Raw genomic sequence first — 17,707 nt, 5'->3', positions numbered from 1 at the left:
ACACATACACACTCACAAAAAGAGGAAAAGGGGAAAAAATAATATATCCTGCTCCCAAAGTACACCTCCTGAATTTGGGATGATCCGTTGTCTATTCAGGTTTTCAACAGATGCAGGTATATCAAGTTGGTTGTGTAGCTTTAATCCGCTGCTTCTGAGGCTGCTGGGAGAAATTTCCCTTTCTCTTCTTTGTTCGTACAGCTCCCAGGGTTCAGCATTGGATTTGGACCCGCCTCTGCATGTAGGTCGCCTGAGGGTGTCTTTTCTTCGCTCATGCAGGACGAGGTTAAAGGAGCAGCTGCTTCGGGGGCTCTGGCTCACTCAGGCCTGGGGGAGGGAGGGGTACGGATGCGGGGCGAGCCTGTGACGGCAGAGGCCGGCGGGAATTTGCAGCAGCCTGAAGCGTGCTGTGTGTTCGCCCAGGGAAGTTGTCCCTGGATCACGGGAGCCTGGCAGTGGCGGGCTGCACAGGCTCCCGGGAGGGGCAGTGTGGAGAGTGACCTGTGCTCGCACACAGGCTTCTTGGTGGCGGCAGCAGCAGCCTTAGCGTCTCATGCCCATCTCTGGGGTCCGCACTGATAGCCGCGGCTCACACCCGTCTCTGGAGCTCCTTTAAGTGGCACTCTGAATCCCCTCTCCTTGCTCACCAGGAAACAAAGAGGCAAGAAAAAGTCTCTTGCCTGTTCGGCAGCTCCAGACCTTTTCCCGGACTCCGTCCCGGGTAGCTGTGGCGCACTAGCCCCCTTCAGGCTGTGTTCACGCTGCCAACCCCAGTCCTCTCCCTGGGGTCTGACCTCCAAAGCCCGAGCCTCAGCTCCCAGCCCCCACCCGCCCCGGCAGGTGAGCAGACAAGCCTCTTGGGCTGGTGAGTGCTGCTTGGCGCCGAGCCTCTGTGCGGGAATGTCTCCGCTTTGCCCTCTGCACCCCTGTGGCTGTGCTCTCCTCTGCGGCTCTGAAGCTTCCCCCCTCCGCCACCCACAGTCTCCACCCGCGAAGGGCTTCCTAGTGTGTGGAAACCTTTCCTCCTTCACAGCTCCCTCCCACTGGTGCAGGTCCCCTATTCTTTTGTCTGTTATTTCTTTTTTCTTTTGCCCTACCCAGGTACGTGGGGGAGTTTCTTGCCTTTTGGGAGGTCTGACGTCTTCTGCCAGCATTCAGTGGGTGTTCTATAGGAGCAGTTCCATGTGTAGATGTATTTCTGATGTATCTGGCACAAGGTGGCCATCCCTGGTTTCACATCAACATGATCTCAGGCACAAACCTCCTTGTTTTTCCATTTTGTCTTTAGTTACTTGTTGAAACAACCGGCCCGCCGTCCCCACGACTGTCACGGCTTCGGCCGCCAGGGCCCCTCCAGAGCCAGCAGCCTCAGTGAGGCCGCCCTCCCCTCGGGCTCCAGGGCAGTTCCGTGATGGCGGAGGGAAGAGGCCCCGCGCTGGGAGTTCCAGCTCTGCGGAAACGCAGGCTCTGTTCAGGCCAAAGTAGATTGTTGCATGGCTGCTAATCCTGAGAGATGCTCTAAGATATGAATTCTGTTTCAAATATATTTAGGAAATGCTGAACTCTCTACTTCTCTCTTCATTGGTACTTGTGAAGTTCAATAGTAAAGACATCTGCTTAATTTGTTTGGTTGCCATTTTCCAAATGTACTTTGCTATGAATTTTATTTTAAGTATTTATTAACATTCCATAGATCACACTTTGGGATTGGTGGTCTATTTCAACTGTGTCAAGTTCAAATGCTTTCAATGTCCAGGTGTGTAAAGTAAATGTGTGAAGCAATCTGGTATCAGACAACAGGGAGTGATGTGAGCTGTGGAACAAGATTCTTGCTCTCCTAAAGACATTCAAGTTCAAAGTACTGAAAACAAGTGATGGGAGCGGGGGTGGGGGTGGTGGGGTGGGTACAGAGAGACAGAGATTTGTTGATTAAAGAAGGCACATTCATAGAGAAGAGTCAGCCTTTCGGCCACCAGTTTTCAATTCCTGATCTCAACCACCCTTCAATTAACCAATAAGAGCAAGAGTCTCAGTTATAAGGCATAACTTGCCCTCTCCACCCTAGGACAGAAAAAAGAAAGATGGAAAAAAGAAAGATGGAAAAAATCATTCCTGGGTATGATTTGAGGATGCATGTCATTACCCTGTACCTGTTATACACCAGCCATTTCATTAGGTACTTTTCACAATCTTAAAAAATATCTCCACAGGCAAAGTGTTATTAGATTCTATTTTACAGATAAGGAAACATATAGTAGATTATTTGACCTGCCCAAGGCAGGAGTAACAGAGCTGGGGTTTGATCTCAGATCTCTCTACTTTGAAGCCCGGACTCTTCTCACTATAGCAAGCGTCCTATCCAGCCGGAGCACAGGGCTGTGGCATTTCATGTGACAAAAGTAACACATGTAGGCAAGAAACAAAATTTTCAATAGTTGTGTTGATCCAGACAGGGTTAAATAAACAGGTATTTTCCAAGGAATCAATTCACAGGTACTAAAAAAAATTTAAAAATAAAAATAGTAGCACTTGTAAAAATGGTAGAACTACCATTGCTAAATACTTACTATGAACTAAGGTCTTTTTACGTTATTTATACATTATTTATCCTCTGTCACTACAACAACACTTTAAAATAGGTATTAATACATTTTTAGATTAAAAACTAAAACTGAGCCTGAGAAAGGTTAGGTAAATTTTAATGGTTGGAATCTGATTGCCCTGCTCTTTCTTACACCAAATTGCCTCTCATGTTTTTTTTGTTTTATTTATTTATTTATTTATTTATTTATTAATTTAATTTATTTATTTATTTATTTTTGGCTGTGTTGGGTCTTCATTTCTGTGCGAGGGCTTTCTCTAGTTGTGGCAAGTGGGGGCCACCCTTATCGTGGTGCGCGGGCCTCTCACTGTCGTGGCCTCTCTTGTTGCAGAGCACAAGCTCCAGACGCGCAGGCTCAGTAGTTGTGGCTCACGGGCCTAGCTGCCCCGTGGCATGTGGGATTTTCCCAGATCAGGGCTCGAACCCGCGTCCTTTGCATTAGCAGGCAGATTCTAAACCACTGTGCCACCAGGGAAGCCCCGCCTCTCATGTTTTAAACCTGTGGCTTTAGAATAGAAAAGTAATTTTTAATCCCTTCATTAGAACATGTCAATATTAAAAACCATCCTTCCATTCAAATAATCTCAATAGTTTAAATATTTCTTTAAAATACATAATCTCATTTAATCCTACTAATGACTGTGAGTAGAGAAGGCAGATTTTAAATCCCTCACATTACAGAGGAAAAATATGAGACCCAGTGAGTTTGAGACTTGGTGTAAGGCAGAGCCTAGACACAAAGCCAGGTTGTCTGACTTTTATGATTTTTCATGATTCCCAAAACACTACACTGAAGAAAATAGAGGTATGTTACTTCAGCTTCCATTTTGCATATGGACAGATGACCAGGAAAACCACAAATCACAGGGGAAAATAAACAATGGCAGCTCTACCTATGACTATCATGGCTGAGAAAAAGTCACTCAGTCCCTTCAGACATGTCACATGTAATAATTATCCTTCAGAACCGAACGCAAAATTCCTTTATCACTTAGCCACCATTTCACTTTCTTTGGCCTCTATTTTAAGGCCTCTATTTAAATATTTAAATTGTTACCCACTAAGACACTGTAGGAACAAAATAAACTTTTGTGGACTTTTAAAATCCTCTGATTATTGATACAGAAGACAATTTGGATAAATTTTAAGGGCATTATGCTGAACGGGGGACAAAAAACAATTTCAAAATTGTTTTGAAACAATTTTGAAACTGTATGATTCCCTTTCTGTAACATTCTCAAAATGACAGAAATGGAAAACAGATTACTGTTTTCCAAGGGTTAGGAATGGAGGGTGGGGAGTGGCAGAGAGGCAGGATAGCAATGGATGTGACTATAAAGGGGTATTATGAGGAATTTTTGAGGTGATGGAGCAGTTTTGTATCTTGGTTGGGGTAATGGTAACAGAATCTACATGTGCTAAAATTGCATAGAACTACACACACACACACAAATGTACATGTGATTTGGTAAACTCTGAATAAGCTCTGTAGATTGTACCAATGTCAATTTCATAGGTTTGATATTTGTACTATATAGTTGGTAAAATGTTACTACTGAGAACAACTAACATCTTTGTATTTATTTTACAATTTCCTGTAAATCTACAGTTATTTCAAAAAACAATCTAAAAAAAATTTTTAAATCTCCTGATCTGGAAGCTAACTACCATATCACAAAGACACTCAAGTAGCCCTATGAAGAGATCCATGTGGCAAGGATCTGAGGTTCACTAACTTGGAGATGAGAGTAAGCAGACCTTCCAGGCCCATTTAAAGTTCCAGATAACTGCATTCCTGACTGACATATATATTCAACCTCAGGAGAGACACGGAGTCAGAACCACCAACCTAAGCTACTTCCAATTCCTCACCCACATGAACTGTATGAGATAATAAATGTTGATTGTCTTATGACAAAAAAAAAAAAAAAACTCCTGATCTTAGTGGGGGTCTTGTTGGATCACCAGTGTCTATGCCTTGGGCAAATTTACCCTACTATCCCCAAAAGTCCCCTCCCCCCAAGGAGAAGTGGCAAGGACTCTCAGGACTGCTGTCAAATGTATCCTTATCTCAAATCTAATCAGGTTGCTTCTGTTTTTAAAACACATCCATAGAATACAGTTCAAATTCCTCCTTGAGTATGACAAACAGGTTCATTGTAATCTGAATCCTGCTTACTTCTTGATGCCCCTCCCCCTCCCCCAAAAAAGAAAGGCTTTCATGCTTGTGGTTCTGATTATGCTCTCCCTTCTTTCTGGAATGACTTTCTTCATAGACACTACAGACTCACAGCGTTCTTTGAGACAACCCAGCTCTGCTCCCAGTAGGCCTTGCAGATAAAAAGCAGCATATGGCAAGTCAAAGCTGGACCCGCCAACAGACCCAGTGAAGACTCCTCACAGCCTCTCCCCAGCCAGGATTCTTAAGCATTTGCCTTTGCCAAGTACTAAATCCACTCACCAATATCTTATAGCTAATCTCCTGTGATCCAGATGCAAAGCCTAACCTAAATTACCCCAGAAGGGAAGCATGTTGATTTTCTCTCCCACCATTTCAGGTGTTTACTACCCACCAAAGTTTCAGAATCAACACTAGGGCCTGGCCATGACAAAAGGTAGCACTAAGATTGGATACTGAAACAATAAATCAGCTAGACTTTGCCTATATGGGTTACCTCTGAGAGGCTGAGAACAAACAGCTTAACTTGCATCACACAAGCCCAGGGTTTCATGGACATCCCTTTTAGAGGAGAAAACAATACAGTAAAGCTGCAGCTTAACCCAGGACCATGGAGCCAATCCAGTCCCATTCATTTGTTTATCCTGAGTATTTCTGACCACGTCTGGTTCTTTTGACTCCTACCTTTCCATCCCTGGTGACTAATCCATTGACAAGCAGTAGCACTTCCTGAAGGGGGTGCAGTTCAAACAAAGTTATTTTGAGAGATTATTGAAGAGGAGTGGAATATATTCATGAGATCAATTCTTGTCCCACAGAGTACACATTTTTATCTAGCACTGAGCTGATTTTTAACTAAGAAGGACATTCTGATTAACCTTATCTTTAAAATATCTTCTCATCATAACTGCACCAAGTTTGCTGGATCACCAAGCAATACATATGGATAAGATAAAGAACTGTCGATCCTTTTAAATAATTCAGCAGCATATTAATCTTTGTGAACTTTGTAGGACTGTGTTAATGTCAGCTTTCCATTGCTTATCTGGGAACACAGAGTATTCAGGACACGTTTCTCACCTCAGTTAAAGAACTACATCCCGGGCTTCCCTGTTGGCGCAGTGGTTGAGAATCTGCCTGCCAATGCAGGGGACACGGGTTTGAGCCCTGGTCTGGGAAGATCCCACATGCCGCGGAGCAACTAGGCCCGTGAGCCACAACTACTGAGCCTGCGCGTCTGGAGCCTGTGCTCTGCAACAAGAGAGGCCGCGATAGTGAGAGGCCCGCGCACCGCAATGAAGAGTGGACTCCGCTTGCCACAACTAGAGAAAGCCCTCGCACGGAAACGAAGACCCAACACAGCCAATAAATAAAAAAATAAAAGTCATTTGTGAGACAAATATTTAAAAAAAAAAAAAAAAAAGAACTACATCCCGTTCAAGATGGTGATGTAGGAAGTTCCTGAACTTACCTCCCCCCATGGACACACAGAATCTACAGTTACGTGTGGAACAATTTCCTCTGAAAAACACCCCAAACTCGCTGAGTGATGACTACACATCAGGCAAATGAAGAAAAACCCACAATCAAGCAGGTAGGAGAGGCCGAGACACAATGTTGTCATAAACCCTACCCCCAGCAGATGACTCACAAGTGGAGGGAACCCTCTGTCTGAGAAGCAAAGGATTTGAACCTCACATTGGGCACCCCAACTTTTAAGACTTGCACCTGAAAGATAAGCCTTCAAAACATCTAGCTTTGAAAGTCAACAAGGCTGGTGTCCATGAGACTCACAAGACTCTAGTGAACTGAGAAACAGCTCCGAAAGCTCCTGTACTCATACTCACCCATCCCAGGGCCCTGTGCAGAGGCACCTGGTTGAAAAGTGCCCAGACTTCCTGTGAAAGGAGGCTTATTTGCTGAAATACTTTCCTGGCAGGGGACTGACAGCACCATCTTCCCACTCTCCCTCTGCCTCATCCAACTCAATATGTCTCCAGAAAGGAACTTGCACCCTCCTCTGATACCCTAATTTTTGTGGCTGCCACTAGGGGCCACCTCTAGATTACCTGGCTCTGGTGGCCATCAGGGCTTACACTCAAGGGTCCCACAGGACTAATCTGAAGCATTTGGCACTGGCCACACATGAGCATTCTGTGAGTGGGGCCCTGTTCTGAAGAACAAGGGCTGATTCTTCATTTCTTCCCGATCACTTTTCCCTCCAGGTAAGTAATAACCCTAGAGCTGTGCCCATAATACCTAATAGAAAAGGAGAAGACATGGCTATTGAAGCAGAAGGATCAGCCCAGTAGATAGGATGGTTCTTTCCTTCCAGCCACCCAGAGCTATTTCAGCCAGTCGCAGATGGTGAAAACTACTCAGATAGACATCAAAACAATGTAGATGCATAGGAGTTATCCAGTTAATTTTATGATCCAAGTTAAGGTGTGCATTAATATAATCTTATCTACATAGATCAAAATACCAGATATTGTAGAATCTGCTTATAAACACAGAAGCATAGAGCTCTTAGTGATTTTCTGGTTCAAAAAAAATCACAAATATTTTTAACTCTAAATGTCCTAAATTTACAATCTGTATAAGGCATGTATGTAGAATTCAACCTCTACCTAATTGTGAAATGTTAAATCCACTCGTTATTGAGTATCTGATCAACCACTTTAAATTAAAGAATATTCCTAAAGAATTCTTTTCAAATCCTTGCAAAACAATTTATCTAATTAATGGCTCAGGTATATGTCCCTAGGGAATGGATGTATAATAAACCATACTTTTTAACAGAGCAGCTCTCTACTCATTGCCTTCATAAAGGATTGTCAGGTTATAGATTCAACTGGTACACCACTGAGTATTTGTACCCTCAAAGTTTACCTGATGGAGAATGTTGATAAGAATTTTAAACTTTTTAGAAGTAAGAATTGATTTATCTACAACTTTGTTCAAACACTCTCCTTAGGAGGTAAGGCTGATCCACATGATAAGCAAAGACTCAGTGCTAGGAGTTTCCAAAACCCTTAAACTAGAGGGTAGCAACCAATCTACGGCAGTATGAAAAGAAGCAGGAACATACACACAAGTCAAAATATACTGATGATAGCTGAAAGTAAGATGCCAAAGAAGCAATTTAATAAATGAGGGGAGGAATCCACAATGCCAGAAATGGAAGATTTGAGGGAAGGAGTCAAAAGTGTAAGGTCAGAAGGGGATTAGATCAGACAAAGATTACATCAAGAACAAGCAAGGAAGATCCAAAGTCCTAACTAAAAAGACCATTCAAGGGTCTGTGGCGTGCTTTTACATTTGGGCAGCTAGGAAGACATAACCAGCTGGCTTAACACATCAGAAGTAGGCTGCAGAAGCCTTTGATCACACAGATGGAAACAGTGTATGGGTCAGTCATCTCAAAATAGGTCAGGGACGCCAAATGATTCTTCCAAGCCTTTGTTAAATCACCCCTGTGAAAAATAGATCACACAGGAATGGGCTCCAGGCACTCTCAATTCAGAACTTAACCAGTGTTTTAAAATTTTTAAAAAGCTGAGTTCTAAACCCTCTACTTTAAAATTTATACTCAGAGTAAAAATTCAAGTCAGGTTCCTTAGTTTTCCTATCAAAACGTTAACTCTTCCCCTTGTGCATTTTCTTCTAAAGTATATGGATCTCTTTCAATCAATAACACAGAATATTTGTACTTAAGAAAGGAGACACTGATCTTCATAATATATTCTATCCATCTAATCTACAAACTCTCCCTGAGACAACTGATATTCTACAGAAAGAGGCTAAGAGACTTGTTAAATATTCATTGCCCTCAATCCTCTAAGCTTTATCTCTGAATCAAATCAAGTAGCCAGAAGAGCTATGTGCAAGGATTATTCTATTAGTTCCCTATAAAAATGCCTTTACAACCCAGTTTTATATTATGTCTTCTTATTGAAAGGAACAAAAATTTGTCATCTTTTGCAAAATTGCTATTGAAAATAGTACATTGTGTAATGCTTTCTATATAAAACATATCAAAAGCAAAATCAGTGCAAGGAAAGTATTAAATTCCCTAATAAACAGAAACTTTTTTAGAAAATGATGTCATTGAGGTTTTCTACCAAGACATCCAGGAAGTTCAAAACTAATATTTTTGTACCTTCTCCATTATTGATTCTGTATTACTCTACTCCTGTCTTATTGGAGGCCCTCTCAAGTCAGTTTTGGAAAGAGGAAGTATAGGATTAATAGATACTGGAAGTAAATATACAAATAATAAAAGTGGAATGATAATTATAGCTTCATTATTGGTTTGTTTTTTTAATGAGTGTGCAACTCATGGTTAGATCCATTTATTAATTTCTGATATTTAGGAAAGTTCCCTGTGGCAGAAACAATGTTATACATTTACCAATCTCCATTTCATTTTCCTCTTCCTGGACATGCAGGAAGAATTCACTTCTTGCCCAACCTGCAGTTAAGGTGGTACTATATCTGTGGATTCTGGCCAATGAAATTTAGAAGAACAAATGTATATCACTCTAAGCATGACACTTAAAACCATTCCATGCTACCTCCTTGCACTCTCTTCCCCTGCTTCAGCAACCCTGGAAGCCATGATGAGAAAGGAACATCATAAGAGGATGCAGCCTCCATCAGCCTGGGTCCCTGAGTGACTATGTGGATGGAGTAGAGGCCCTCTATGCTCCCATGTTGAACATCTAGCATAATTAGTAAATTCATTGGTAAATTCATTAATTGGCCATTTTTGTAATTAATTGTAATTGGAAAATTAATTGGTACAAATTGATAAATAATTGGTACCGATTGGTAATTGATAACTATTAGGTTCAATAAGTAATTGGTAAATTAACTAATTGGTAAATTACTTGATAAATAAATTAATTGATACACTTTTTCTCTGAATAATTGACAGAGATTTCAAAGGTAATTTTGTTATCACATAGCCTCTTCTCTCCTTACTAGTTCCTGTGAAATATGTGATTCAAGAACCCTTCATAAAAATTCTCACCTTTTATTCTTGACTCAGATTGCAGCCTCAAATACCTTTCTGCTCTATTATCCCAATGAGATGGACTAGAAAACATGCAAAATTCTATGGCCTACTCTTCACATGGTCTTGTTTTTTTAAATGTGGTAAAATACACGTAACATAAAATTTCTCACCTTCACCATTTTTAAGTATACAGTTCAGTAGTGTTAAGTACAGTCACATTGTTGTGCTACTATCACCACCATCCATCTCTAGAACTCTTTTTATCTTGCAAAACTAAAATGCTATATTCATTAAATAATAACTCTCCATGCCCCCTACCTCCACCTCCTGGCAACCACCATTCTACATGCTGTCTCTATGAATTCGACTAGTCTAGGTACCTCATATAAGTGGATCATATAGCATTTGTCTTTTTATGATTGACTTATTTTACTTAGCATAGCATCCTCAAAGTTCATTCATGTTGCAGCATGTGTCAGAATGTCCTTCCTTTTTAAGCCCGAATAATATTCATTGTATGTATATAACACATTTTTTTTCTCCATTCATCCATCAATGGACACTTGGGTTTCTTCCACCCTTTGGCTATTGTGAAAAATGCTGATATGAACATCAGTGTACAAATGTGTCTTCAAGACTCTGCTTTCAATTATTTTGGGTAAACCCCCAGAAGTGGAATTGCTGGATCATATGGTAATTTTATTTTGAATTTTTTAAGGAACTGCCATACTGTTTCCACAGTGTCTGCACCATTTTACATTCTTACCAACAGTGTACAAGTGTTCCAATTTCTCCACGTCCTCGCCAACACATGTTTTTTTCTGGTGTTTTGAGAGTAGCCATCCTAATGGGTGTGAGGTGGTATCTCATTGATTCGCATTTCCCTGATGATTAGCAATGTTGAGCATCTTTTCATGTGCTTACTGGCCACTTGTACATCTTCTTTAGAGAAATATCTATTCAAGTCCTTTGCACATATTTTTATCAAGTTCTTTGTTTTTTTGCTGTTGTTGAGTTACCTACGTGGTCTTTTAATGCCTAAACCTGAGCAATTAGCTCTTTCTTCATCCTTTTCCTTTGGATTCTATTCCAAACTACTTCTTCTCTCCAGAGATGAAGGCTTAAGAAAACTATATTTTCCTAAGATAGGCTTTCTCCTTATATGCAATTAAAGCTGGGATATTTATTGTCGCTAAATGTAAAGACTAAAGTAAATTTTATTTGAGGAAAAAAGGTGAAACTTCTTGAAAAGTTAGATCTTTGTGTATGTCATAATTAATTAGTTCACACAAATTGCCAGCAAGGATCAGGCCAAAATGTAGGGACCAACAGTGAAGGAAAAGTGAGGCAAGATCAACTCAAGACTGATCATATGGCCCTACAAAGAGAAGCTTAGTCAAACAAAAGTAGCTATGTGGTCCACAGCATATATTCCACAGGTCACAGCCTGAGCTATTTGAGGTGCATTTCTAGCAAATAATTAAATTCTTATTTGTCCAATTTAGAGAATTAAACATGCCAATCTAGGTCAGGGTGGGGATAGTTTATCACTTTCTTGCTTCAGAGAAGATCTCTAGCTGTTTCCAATTCATCCCACACAAACTCAGGTGGGAACACTCCCTTTCTCACCATTACTGCCATGATGGATACAGGGCTCTGCCTTCATCCTCTGGGGCCGTATCCTGCTTTCCTCTGGGGCTTACAAATGATTTGGGACCTTACAAGATGGAGGAAGGTGGTAGGCTGTTCACATCAAATACGTTGGACAGGGACAGAGCAGTCTCCAAACACAAAATGCATCTTTCTGCTGGGTGGTCAGTAGACCTTGTGCTAATGAAGTAAGGAGATCTCGCTAGACATGAAGTAAATCTAACAGAGACCCTAGACACAGGTGATGCACCCTGGTCACTAGCAGGGAGACTGGATGATCATCCACGCCACTGATGGGCTCTGGTCACTGGGGGCAAACACTACTTGCTCAAGTACAATCTGTGAAGTATGAGGACACTGACTCCCCAACAATCACTTCAGGGGGCTCCCTTGACTTCAGCCCTAACAAGCGTTTCCTCTCATCACTTCCCCTCTCTCCCTTTGTCCTCCTCCCCCAGACCTGGAGAATTTTTTCTATACTGAGGAAAAGGATGATACTTGTCATGCTTTTTCCCTAACAATCTGAATATGACTCATAGAACCTAAACTTAAGAAACTCAAAAGCCATCAGAGACACATTTTTCCCCTATGCTCTCTGCTAATACATCCCTGCCGTGATAAAATGAAAGCACAGAAAAACCTGTATATCAATGAGGGTGGTCAGCTGGCCTTATATCAGAAGAGCCTCGGTCCACGGGAAATAACCACAAGCACTTCTATATTCATAATTTAATCAACACTTGAAGTTTGGCTAATTGGCACAGGAAGTAGCAGAAATGGGTTTTTATTGCTGAAATGTGTAGCATGTTAAATAACATAATGAATGCTAGATATGGAACTCTCTTTGGGAAAATCTAAAGTACTTAAGATATGTGGATTGGCTAAAACATTTTAGAGATATGTTTCACCCCTGCAATACGTGTGTATAAGTATCTGAACAGGCTGCCAGCTTTTTCCCTTAAGGATGATCTTGCCACCTCTCTCCAAGATTCTATTCTGGAAACAGCATGCAGGGTCTTCAGACACACCTGCTACTTTTTAGTGCTCTCCCCAGCCTAAATTATCTTGAGGGGGTAAGTCAAGGTGATTTTTAAGAGACCTATAATATCTAAGCCCATGTTGCATGCTCCTCCTCAAGCTTGTTTCCAGCTCCCAACCTATCAAGTCCCCATCTGCTCTTGGGGCCTGATTCCTGGCTCTGACTCATCTTATATACTTCCAACTTTACTGTTCTTTTGTTAAAAATTCCAGTTTTTCTTGGCTTTCTTTTTCATTCTCTATAACTTGAGGCAATGAAGGCCATAGATCTAGCAGTTCAAATGAGGAACAGGAAATGCAAAACAAAAATCCAAAAACCTTTTTTGGTGACTATTCCAAAAATATCTTGAAGCCATGACTGTCCACCCTGCTGATTGCTCTTTTTCTTGATAAGAATTTTATTCATTCATTAGGGGGTCATATTCTGCAGACACCCTCAATTTGGAGACAGTAAATTTCTTCATCTGACTCTTTTGTTTCAGGGGCTGTAATAGTATTTACTTAAGTAGATATCCCCATAAATTTTTCAGGTCCTTCTTTTTCATCCAGGAAGTGAGCAGCACAACATTTCTGTCTCTAAATGAGAAGAGTTAACCTTGCTACACTTTCTGGATTTACTGTTGAAGGCCTCAGTGTCTGTCCCCTATGTTTCCAGATTTGCAAATGAGACAGAGCTGAGCATTATCTCACAACTCATGCAAATTAGATTCCAGGAAGGCTATTGAAAAGGAAAGATGGTATCATTTGTCTTGCAAGGGCATTGCTCAGATTGACAGCCCCACATTTAACCTCCTCTTTTCCTTCCCATGAATTAATAGCTCAGCTCACCCTCCCAAGAAGTCATCTGCTTTATTGAAATTAAATTCCAGCTACATTGGGGAGAGCCACTAGACAAAATCTGTCACTTATTTCCTTTGTTCTCCTAGGCTGGAAACATCCATACCCTGAAGGATAGATTGTCCTGAAGAATGTTTAAGGAATACTTTAGATGTGAGTGGTGAAAGGGGTGAGGGCTGCAGGGATAGGAAATACTCTTCCCTGATTTTCAGATGCCTACACATTTATAGGCTTTAGTCAATGGCATCCCTGCTGGACCCTGCTATCATTCCTGCATTTCCCCTGATGTCCAAGAAATGATGCTGCTAGACTTATTCATCAGTACACATCCTAATATATTATGAGTGCCCAGACTTAAGGTTAATTCAACCTATTACATGAAAATAAGAGTACCCAAACAATATTTGTTATTATTTGTTTTGATATATTCAAATGAACCTATAATTAATATCAAACCACCAATCAAGAGGCACACATGTGTCCATGACCGAAATATAATTAGAAAACATGGCTAGGTAACTAGTTATTCACTGAACAAATATTTATTGAACAACTACTATGTTCCAGGGACTACTCTAGGTGTTCAGGATACAGTGGCAAACCAGACAAACAAGATCATTGCCCTCAGAAGTTTATAATCATACTGAGAAACCAGAAGGAACATACCATAAAATCAAATAAATAAACTCACTGATTTCAGATTGAGGTAAATGTCATGATGGAAACAAAACAGGGTGAGGTGATAGGGAGCACTGGGGTGGACACACTTGGGGTAGGTGGTCAGGGAAGGCCTCTCTGAAGAGGTGATATATGAGATGAGACATGAATGATGGGAAGGAAATAGGTATAAACAAAGTAGGGTTCAAAATCCCAAGGTACATACCAGCTTGGGATAGTCCAAGAATTGAGAGGTCAGTGTGGCTAGAGTCTCATGACTGAGTCAAAGGGATAGGAGGAGCCAGAACCCACTGGACCTGGTAGGAAGACTCAAGAGTTTTCAGCTGGAGTTGGCATTATCTAAGTTTTAAAAATACCACTCTGGGAATTCCCTGGTGGTCCAGTGGTTAGGACTCGGTGGTTTTACTGCCGTGGCCTGGGTTCAATCCCTGGTCAGGGAACTAAGATCCCACAAGCTGAGAGATACGGCCAAAAAAAAAAAAAAAAAAATACCACTCTGGTATTTTTATATCAAATTGGGTGAAAACTGGGTAATGGTGGAACACAAATGAGGCAAATACACTGGTTAGGTGGCAATAGTGTAATCCAGGTGACTAATGGCAGGGACATAGACTAGGGTGTGTGGGAAAAATAAACCACATTGGTTTTGAATCACAAACATCAGAGTCAATTCTTTATTCTAAAACTGATGGATGCTGGAAAAAACAGAGGTTGAACTACTTTCTCCCCACTCAGAAAATTTTCAACATAACATGTATGTTTGGGAGAAAAAAAAAGGAAGCAAAAAGTGGAGGGAAAGTACATCGATGATGTCATTTGCAACATAAACAAAAGCAACATACATTTTAGGAGTCAACACCTTTTCAGGGTTTCATGATTCTACCCATTTTTTTCAAGAAAAGAACAAAAGTTACAATGCAAGTACTTAAAGGCAAACTCAGATAAAAAGAATTTGACAATAAAACTTGATTTATAGGAGATGAAAGAAAATCTCAAAAGAGGAAATCTAACATTTGGGACAGGGAGAAAAACAGTTAAATTTAGTGTTACTGGAAACCACCTTCAACTTGAATAATTGGATAGTCAAAACTTCTGTTTAGTTTCAGTTTCTTATCAGATCAAAGTAAAGTCTTTCATAAACAGCACCGCATCTGTATAAACAAAATTTCCACAGCATTTTCTTTCAGTGAACAATTCTTTGTTTTAGATGTTCCCTTTTCAGTCAAGTTGGGCAAAAGGAAACATACAATTTTTATTGTAGCTTGAATTCCGCAAGTGTGAGCAGTGGTGATGTGAAGGAGTAGATTCAGAACACATATACAAGCAATGAGATGAGAGTGATGAGATTTTGCTACTGGATTAGATATAAGGGGTAAAGAAATAGGAGGAATCAAGGTGAATGCCTCAACTCTGGGCTTGAGCAGTAATGTAGATCTTTATGAAAGTAAGAGGCTTTAGTAGCCTTAGAAATGCAGCACCAAACTCCTTAGAAACTAAGGAGTCTTAGGAGTTGGTCCTTACTGGTTTAATAAAGACTCCAAGCTTCCTGAGAGAAGGAGCAGAATATACATACTTGGGTATGTCCAGCAACTAAAGTGTACTGAGTGTAGTTGCAGATGTATGGATTACTACAGAGTCATGCTTGAATAGAAAATTATATTAATGAGGGTGTGGAGTCAGTAAACCAAAAAGCTTTGAATAGACTACCTAGCATGGCTGGAAAACCAATTCTTGTTAAGATCTAATAACTATTATTATAATCACTAGCATTTGGATGATTACCTTGTATTAATTTTAGGGTACCTTATATGTATTGTTTCAACTAATCTTCACAGAACCCTATGGGGTAGATCCTGAAACAAAAACAAAGGGTATCCAAACTTGTCCAGAGTCACATGGTTAGAAGTGGCAGAGCTAAAATTAGAACCCACACCAACCATCAAGCCTTGGCTCAGAACAAATGGTGAATGATGTTCCTAACATGCTTGGCATTTCACCACAAGTGAATCAAGAAATTCTGTGGAAATGTGCCTTTCATAAAAGAAAGCAGAATTTCAAGGAAGGCAGATGACTTCCATTTGAAGTTCAAGACCTGGAGAGCTCTGTGCAGAGCAATAGGTATGCTCTGAATGCTGTATTGTCCACGGGATGGCCCAGTGCATAGGACAGTGAATCATGGCCTCTAGAGCTACATTTGCTGCAGACTTATCCACTTACAGAAAAAGTGCCTGTCCTCTCCTTTGGGTTAGTATTTCCATGGGTGGAACCTGCAACTCAAAAGGATGTTTATATAGTTTCCTTTCCTCTCTGTATAGTAAGTCCCCTACATACGAACAAGTTCCATTCTGAGAGCACATTTGTAAGTCCAATTTGTTCATAAGTCCAACAAAGTTAGCCTAGGTACCCAACTAACACAATCGACTATATAGTACTGCACTGTAATAGGTTTAAAATACTTTTCACACAAATAATACATACATAAAAAATGAATACAAAAATAAATCTTACAGTACAGTACAGTAGTACAGTACAACAGCTGGCATACAGGGGCTGGCATGCATGTTCGAATCTTTGAAAGTTCACAACTTGAAGTTTCTTATGTAGGGGACTTACTGTATTATGTTTCTGTAGAGAAACAGGACCAATAAGTTGTGTGTGTGAGTGTGTGTGTACGTGAATGTGTATATGTGTGTGTGATTTATTTTAAGGAATTGGTTCATGCAGTTATGGAAGCAGCAAGTCCAAAATCCGCAAAGTGGATTGGCAAACTGGAGCCCCAGGAAGAACTATGTTGTGGTTTAAGACCAAAGGCCATCTGCTGGCAGAATTTCTTATTGCTTTGGGGAGCTCAGTTTTCTGTTCTATTCAGGCCTTCAACTGATTAGATGAGATCCACACACATTATAGAGGGCAATCTGCTTTACTCAAAGTTTACCAATTTAAATGTTAATCTCATCTAAAAACACCCTCACAGAAGCAAGACCAAATACCTAGGCACCGTAGCCCAACCAAGTTGACACATAAAACTAACCATCAAACTCACTTAGGGAAAAGATGGAAAATCGGTGGCCTCTAAACGTTTTCATGTTGCTCCTTCTCTGGGAAGGTCCCAATCTTTTGGGAGATGCAGCACGATACATAACTAATGGTTAAATGTATGAGTTTTGGTATCAAACCTGATTTTGAGTCCTGGCTCTTCTACTTACTAGCTTTGTGACTACAGGAAGGTCACATTCACTTTCTACCCAAAGGTTTCTGATTTGTGAAATATAGATTATAAATGATCAACTCCCAGAGTTGCAATGAAATGATGGAGACAGAGCACCTGGTACACTGTGTGATGGGTCTCCACAACTATCAGCAGGAGAAGCCATCTAACTTTGCCCAGGTAATGGTGAGGGTAACTATTTTCAACATGTGGAACAGAAAAATAAAAGCAACATAAAGGACCTAGATTATAAAATATTCCTTAATTCAATTCCCCAAAGTTAAACTCATACTGGATCTTTCCCTACCTATTCAAACCCACAGTGATGTCCCTTTCTTTGCACTACTTTGTGCATAATTGTAGTTTAATGCAGTTTAACACTTACTTCTATTCTTTAAATCAGTGTATTCCTAGGAAGCACAGGATGTTGATAGGTGTTACCCACACAGAAAAGGCTCCTGATCACATGAGATTTGGTATTTACACAGGATTCTT

The 17,707-nt window shown here is 40.6% G+C and overlaps 1 non-coding gene across 1 annotated transcript; it reads left to right on the top strand.

Annotated features, from left to right (window-relative positions):
• Positions 1-14,372: 14,372 nt before the first annotated feature.
• On the top strand, positions 14,373-14,444 carry TRNAK-UUU (transfer RNA lysine (anticodon UUU)). Its single transcript has one exon. It is a non-coding gene; the product is annotated as a tRNA-Lys (tRNA).
• Positions 14,445-17,707: the final 3,263 nt, after the last annotated feature.

The sequence above is a fragment of the Balaenoptera acutorostrata genome, chromosome 20, assembly GCF_949987535.1.
Source record: "Balaenoptera acutorostrata chromosome 20, mBalAcu1.1, whole genome shotgun sequence".
Classification (NCBI taxonomy): Eukaryota; Metazoa; Chordata; class Mammalia; order Artiodactyla; family Balaenopteridae; genus Balaenoptera; species Balaenoptera acutorostrata.
The sequence above is the reverse complement of the archived record's forward strand: the minus strand, read 5'-3'. Positions and strand labels throughout refer to the sequence as shown.